This window comes from Marmota marmota, unplaced genomic scaffold (genome assembly GCF_001458135.2).
Source record: "Marmota marmota marmota unplaced genomic scaffold, marMar, whole genome shotgun sequence".
Lineage (NCBI taxonomy): Eukaryota > Metazoa > Chordata > Mammalia > Rodentia > Sciuridae > Marmota > Marmota marmota.
In genome coordinates, this window is record NW_026000243.1 from 2,444,876 (window position 1) to 2,452,273 (window position 7,398).

At 44.4% G+C, this 7,398-nt stretch overlaps 1 protein-coding gene across 2 annotated transcripts in view; it reads right to left on the bottom strand.

Annotated features, from left to right (window-relative positions):
• The window catches only part of Fez1 (fasciculation and elongation protein zeta 1), a 44,850-nt gene extending 39,135 nt beyond the window's left edge, over window positions 1-5,715 (bottom strand). The window contains exon 1 of one of the 2 annotated variants that reach the window (XM_048796096.1): window positions 5,536-5,715. The gene's annotated coding sequence lies outside the window, so the exon portion shown is untranslated. The remainder of the gene's footprint in view (window positions 1-5,535) is intronic. The other variant, XM_015499001.2, reaches the window with a different exon arrangement.
• Between the last annotated feature and the right edge of the window lie 1,683 nt (window positions 5,716-7,398).

A 7,398-nucleotide genomic window follows, 5' to 3' on the forward strand; every position in this document is an offset into this window, starting at 1 on the left:
GAGGACACACACCTGTAATCCTAGAGATTTGGGAAACTGAGGCATCTAACAAGAGGATCCCAAGTTTGAGCCCAGACTTAGCACCTTAGTGAGATCCTCAACTACTTAGTGATACCCTGTCTCAAAATAAAAAGTAAAAAGCAGTGGGGATGTAGCTTAGTGGTAAAGCATCCCTATGATCAATCTCCTATACTCCCTCCAAAAAAAGTGGTTGGCAGATAATAAATGCCAATATTGTTCAACATTCATATTGTTATTGCTGTTGTTGATATTGCTGTTCCCACTGGTCCACATCTCTAGCCAGGGGCTCTGCTTTGAAAATTGAAAGTTTTTCACAATTTGTTTGGTAACAAAGATTGACATGACCTCAACTCATTTGGCAACAAAACTTGATTGGCACGGACATAAATCTGATTGGGTTTTAATGTATCCCATTCAATGTGTTTTGCTGCAGAGTATTAAGTTTCTAGACAGACCGGGTGCATAACTCAGTGGTAAAGTATGAGCTTAGCATGAATGAGGTCTGGGGTTTAATCCCCAGCACTAAATAAATAAGTAAATAAATAAGATTGTTACCTGAGAATACATACTCTATCTGCCTTCCAAAAGTTGAAATAATCTAAATTCTGAAACATGCTCAGGCCTAAGGTTTTGGATATTACTACCTTCAACCATAAATAATAGAGAATGATGGAACAGTAATTGAGATTTTCTGACAACTACCTGAGTTTTTCCAAGATGCTGAGCATATACCTAGAAATACAGGAATGAATTAAATGAACTACCCATAAGCTCCAAAATCAAACTCCATATCCTTTTTGGACACTGCACCCTGGAAAGCTGCACACTTAGACTTCCCTCCACTTCCTCAAAACTCTGGGACTTCTACCCTTTTTCTGCCTTTTTTCACATACTGTCTTAAACTGTGATTTATCTTTCTGTGCTAACTTCCAAGTCTCTTCCCAATTTTAATTTAAATTCCTCGAGGGCACAGAGATGTCCTCCGGATATCCTCCATGGCTCCTAGCACACACAGATTGCCCTGTGGCTAGGCAATCAATCAATGTGTGCTCATTGAAAAATGATCTGTCCCCACATACAGTTTCCCACAAGCATTGCTGTCTATCATATCCTTCTCTATATGCTCAACTTTCTTTCCTATAACACAGAAGGCAACCCGTCTTTTCTCTCTTGGTTTCTGTGATCACTGATTCAGTTAGAGGCTTCATTTGGACTCACACCCCAGGGAGAACCAGAGAGCAAAAACTAAGCATTTTGCCTGGAGTTCCCATCCCCCATCTCTACTTAAAAAACTAAAACTCTAAGCAAGGCAGAGGGCAGTAGGTGAGATGGTTCTTACTGGGGTTTTGCTAGGATTAAGTAATTACCATGGCATCAAGCTATACTTCAGCATTACAGTTTGCAAAGGCAACATGACAGGACCTTGGAATATAAAAAGATATAAAAGCAGCCCCCTTTTGTTTTTTTTTATTTTGGAAAGAGCACAGGCTCAAGAGCCAACAGACCTGGACTGGGAATGTAGCTCAGAAGTACAAGCCCTATACCAAGAGCAATCCTTGACACCATTAAAAAAAAAAAAAGACAACAGACCTGCCAATGGCTAGCTGAGTGGTGAGTATGTGGATTCTGATTTCCTCATTTACTATAGCAAAGTCAATACCTTTGGAAGTTAATCTTAATACCTTAATCATTTTAATTGTCAATACATTTTAGTAATATATTTAATCCAAAATTTCAAAGTATTTCCATTTCAATACATAATCCACATTAAAAATTCTAATGAGAAAATTTACTTTTTTTTCCAGTACTAGGGAGCCAAACTGGGTGTTCTACCACTGAGCTATATTCTAAGCCCTTTTTTTAATATTTATTTTTTAGTTTTAGGTGGACACAATATCTTTATTTTATGTTTATGTGGTGTTGAGGATTGAACCCAGCGCCCCACACATGCCAGGCGAGTGCGCTACGGCTTAAGCCACATCCCCAGCCCCTCCCCCCTTTTTTTTTTATTTTGAGAAAGGGTCTCAATAAATTGCCCAGTCTGGCCTTGAACTTGAGGTCCTTCTGCCTCAGACTCCCAAGAAGCTGGGATTACAAGTGTGTACTACTCTACCAGGTTCAGCTAATTTACATTTTTAAACATTTATTTTTTTAGTTGTAGGTGGACACAATACTTTTATTTTATGTTTATGTTGTGCTGAGGATCAAACCCAGTGCCTCACGCATGCTAGGTGAGCGCTCCTCCTTTGAGCCACAACCCCAGCCCTGCTAATTTACATTTTTATACTCAGTTCTTTTAAATCTATTGTGCACTTTACATTCATAGCTTCTTTGGACTAGGCTCCTTTCAAGTACCCAGGAACTACATGGAGGTAGTGGCTACCACACTGCACACACAGCTCTAGATCAATTCAGAACTAATTGCTAGTCAGGAGTTCTTCGTTTATCTTTTACAATTCAGAGAAGAATTATAGGTTTCTCCACAACACTTCAAAAGAGTTCATCAAAGAAGGAGGAAGAAAATCATCTCTGAGCATAAAAAAAAAAAAAAAGCTAGTTTAGAAAAGATCTCAGGGTATAATAGAGAATAGAGAAGGTTTTATAGTCAAAGGATTTGTGTTAATTGAGGTAGTATCCAGTGATGGTTAAAAACTCAGACTCCTGGGCTGGGGATGTGGCTCAAGCAGTAGTGCGCTCGCCTGGCATGCGTTAGGCCCAGGTTCGATCCTCAGCACCACATACAAACAAATAAGTTGTGTCCGCTGAAAACTGAAAAATAAATATTAAAAAAAAAAATTCTCTCTCTCTCAAAAAAAAAAAGAATCCATGAGGAAGACTTAAAAAAAAAAAAAAACAAAACCCGGACTCCTAACTGGAGTGAGACTTTGGGCAAATTATCTGCCTCCGTGTGCTTCAATTTTGCCATCTGTACAATGGGGTTTAAAATAGTGCTTACTTTCAAGGTTATTTCACTGATCAATGAGATTGTCTTTGAAATGCTAAGCACAATGTGTGGAAAACAGAAAGTGTTCAATAAATGTCAACAATGCTTGGAACACCAGGATAACTTATTTACATAAAAAAGTGGCACAAGAGCATTTCAAGCAAAAAATATTATCCCTGCCATATTAGTCTATGTATGATGTTTCGGAATTCTTACCAAATGAGAGAAGTATTGATGAAAAACCTGGGCAGATTTTTTACTAAGGCTTTTTTCAATTCATTTCATTCAAGTTTCCTGAATCTTTGGTCTCTCTATTCTATCCTCAGTACAAGTAGACTTTAGAGAAATAGATTCATCTAGGAAATTATAAAAGAAATGAACACCAAGATCTAGAGTCCAGAAACATGGTATTGGAAACAATCCATAATATAGCCAGATTGCTTGTTATCAACACACTGACAAGGAGCCAAGAAGCACTGCATGAATGACCAGCTAGAGATGCAGCTAAAATTGAAAGCCTAAATGAGAATCTGGTCACTCAGTACCCAAACTGAACCCAGCATTTGTGACAGAGGAGATGAGAATCAAGCATTCTAACTGGCTCTACCATACTCTTAAGGAGTGGGGAAGAGGGGCATCCTCTGGGTTGGGGTTGGCACAAGCCTTGCAACGGTGCCCCCTTACCTTCCTTCCTTTTGCCTCCATTCTTTTGCTCTCTTTTAGCTGGGTGCCTTCAGCCCCTAACTAAAATGTCTGAAACAACCTTCAAATCTTTCTTCCTGGCAACTTGTTCCTGTGCTCAGTCACAGCTCATCTCAAAGCCCTCCTCCCCTCCAAAGTCAGGGTTAAGGGCTAAGGTGTAGTTCAGTGGTAGAGCACTTACTTAGCACATACCAAGCCCTGGATTTGGTCCCTGCACACACACACACACACACACACACACAAAACACACACCCCTGAGTTAATATAAGTAATAGCTATACTCTCTTTATACTTCCAAAGTGAATAGATTTTAAAAAATGGCATTAAAGAAGGAATTATGGGAGAGTCATTTTTTCTTGTCTTTAGCATAGAACAGAGTGCAGGACTATAGTTTGATTGTCCTATATCTATTCCATTTATTTTGGTTTCCAATAGATGGTATAGTTTGAAAAGAAAAGACATTCAAGGAGTTTAACAGGGACCCAGTAGGTAACATAAAAGCCTCTCCCTGCACCACAATGATGCACTAGCTGCAGCTTGGGGCTGCCGTACAAATTATCAGTCTCTGCTTTGCTGAGCTGAGCAGTAGAGATTTCACCATGCCTCCCTCCTCTGCTGGGCCTCTGCACCTCCACACAAGCCCCATTTCATACCCCGACCCATCCTTCCCATTACTTGCTCTATAGATCCATTCTTTGGCCCCCCCACATCCATCCCTAAAACCTGCCCTCTGCTAATCCACCATCAGATTCCCACGGCTCCTGAGCAAACCCCAGCCAGTGTACACGTTTGTGCCAACTGCACATTTGGCAGAAAGAGAATATTTCATTGCATATGAACCCTTCGTGGTTCGGCGTCCTTCCTCCTGCTGCTGGCTCTATTCACCTCCATCTCAGATCCCCTAACCCGCGCCCGCAGGCCCGCAACCAGTCTGTTGGGGTAAAGAAAGGCTCCTTCAGGCAGTACAATGGCTGGTGATGCATGGAAGTCGGACTCATCCCTCTCAGGCCTCACACATACTCCACTGCCCTTGTGGTCAAGTAAGACCAGGACGCCGGAGTGGAAGGTGAGTCAAGGAGTGTCGGAGCTGCCAGGAGGGAAGGGAAAGGCAAGAGGGAAGAAAAGAAGGGTTGTATAACACCTCCTCGGTTAAGCCCGCAATCTCCAGAGTCCTGGGCCCAGAGGACCGCAGCGCGTCCCATCACCACCACTCCCCGCCGCCAACACACACACCACTACACGACCACACTCGTCCTTTCTCCGACCTGCTGTGTAGTAAAACAATCGCTCCCCCAACGTCTGCAGCTGCTGCCAGAGGTTCTGACACTGCAGGAATGCACGATCTGGGGAAACACTCCACACCCTAGGGAGGGGCATGAGCCGGGTGGGGGTCCGGTTTTTAGGGATGAAGATAATTCTGGGGCGTTTAAGGTAATGTGGCCAGATAACGGTCCTGGAATGAGGTATTGTCCACACTGCTCTGGCACGGTCTGGCAGCATTCCCCGGCTCCCTGGAACCCCATGCCGCGCGGCCTACCTTTACACACACACACACACACACACACACACACACACACACACACACACTACGCCTGGCTCATGTTCTGAGATGATGCTTGAAGTCTCATCATCCCACGTCTCTCGGCCCTGGGGCTGCGTCCCGGTCGCTCTCCCTACAGGAGGGCGACGGCCTCTGGGCTTTCTTTTCAATCCCGGGATGGGACGAGTTGGGGATGTGGAGGGTGCGGCGCCCCCAGACAGTCCTTTCGGAGAATCCGGAGTCCCGGGACCTCTTTCACCACCCCCACTCGAACCCCACCCCTGGCAGTGGGTTGGGTCCAGACTAAGGTTGCCCCTTGCGACCACACCTGTGCGGGTCCTGGCGGAGGGAGGCGGATCCCGGGGCTCAGCCGGACACCCCCATCCACGGGCCGCGGCGAACGGCCGGAGCGCAGCGCAGCGGCAGCGGCAGCGGCAGCGGAGAGCCAGCCAGCCAGCGAGCGCTCCCCCCGCAGCTCCGGCGGCGCCCGGCTCCGCTCCCCTCCTCCACCCCGCCCCCTCCCCGTGCTCGCGCCCGGGCTCCGGGGACGCGCCCGCGCTCGGGCACCGGACCAACTGGCACGCGCAGGGCCTGGACGTCATCCTTTGGTGAACATTCATAGCCCTCCTTGGAGCACGTGGGCCTGCTTCTATAAATATTTATGAATTGCTTTTTCTCTCCTCTTTAACATTGGCTCTTCTGCTTCCCTCATGAATATTCAAGAGCTCCAAGATCCGTGCGTGTCATAATTACCAATATGGATACCTCACACGGCTGGTCATCGTAGATTCTCCATAAAAATGGAGGCGGATGGAGTGAAAGAGCGGGAGGAGGCCAACAGACACACTCAAAGACTCTCTGGCATTTTCTGGACTCCCCTTTCTGCTTTACTAGAGACTGAAAGGGGGAAGTCGAGGGATGCCTCCTACCCCAAACCGGGTTCAGATCTCCAGTCAAAGGTGAACAGGCCAGCCAGAAAGATTTTATCACCCAAAGATGCAGGGTGAAAGCTGGATGCGGGCTGAAAAATCTGAGTGAGAGGGTTTTAGGTTCAGGAGGACTTGGGATAATAGAGGAAGGCGCTTGGGGCCCCTATGAAAATGTACTCTTCGTGCGTTGATCTTGTCGACTGTGAATAAGCCTGTGCTTATATATGCTGTCATTGTAAAGAAGTCTGATAATTGATAAACACAGACCACTAAGAGTGCAAGAAAGGAAAAGATAAGAAAAGCATGTCTGCTTGGAGAACCCCCAAGTATTTTTGTCTGATGGCAAAGGCTGAACTGAGGACTTCATCTGAAAGGGGGAAAGAGTCTTTCCTTTGCTCATTTGTGAGCTCTTTCCACAAACATTTCAATCTCAGGGAGGATGGGAAGCAGGGAAATAGCATCCCCATGAGAGGAAGAGTTAGCATTTAGTCCTTCTGGTGTCATTAACCAGAGGATCTCTGCTTGTTAGAAAGGAAAAAGAAGCGCAAATGGTGGTGCATGCCTATAATCCCAGCAATTGGGGAGGTTGAGGCAGGAGGATCACACTTTCGAGATCAATTTATGGAGACTCTGATTCAAAACGAAAATCTGGGGATGTAGCTCAGTAGTACAGTGCCCCTCGGTTCAATCCCCATTACAAAAACAAAACAAAACAAAAAAACCCTAAGTCTACTTTTCTGGGATCAAATCCAATTCTGTGACCTTGGGAGAGTTATTCTCCATGTGGCTCATTTTCTCATCTGCATAATGAGGATAATAATAGCTCTGACTCTTTTTGCCTATTGTGAGATTAAAGGAATTGATATATGTAAAGTACTTTCAGGCATACAGGAAGACACTGTATATCTTTGCTAATTCTCTTCCTTAGCAGAAGCTTTGAGGAAACTATATTAGAAGCCACCTTTTGACCTTAGAGAATGGGACACACAGTTTGTAAGAAGCTTGTGAGGAAATGATAAATCAGAGTTTCTGGGTGTCTTTTGGAAACTACTAAGGCTATTAACATTTTGGAAATGTCGAAAAGTTGTTCTGTTTTGGCTTTTTATTATTTTCCCCAATAAAACTTTAATTGAAAAAAAAAGAAACCAGTTTGATCTCTAAGAAAACTCAGGTTCAAACCCCAGCATTCCATTTACCAGCTGATGGCCTTATACTAGTTACTTATCCTCTCTGAGCATCAATTTTCTTGTCTGTAAAATACA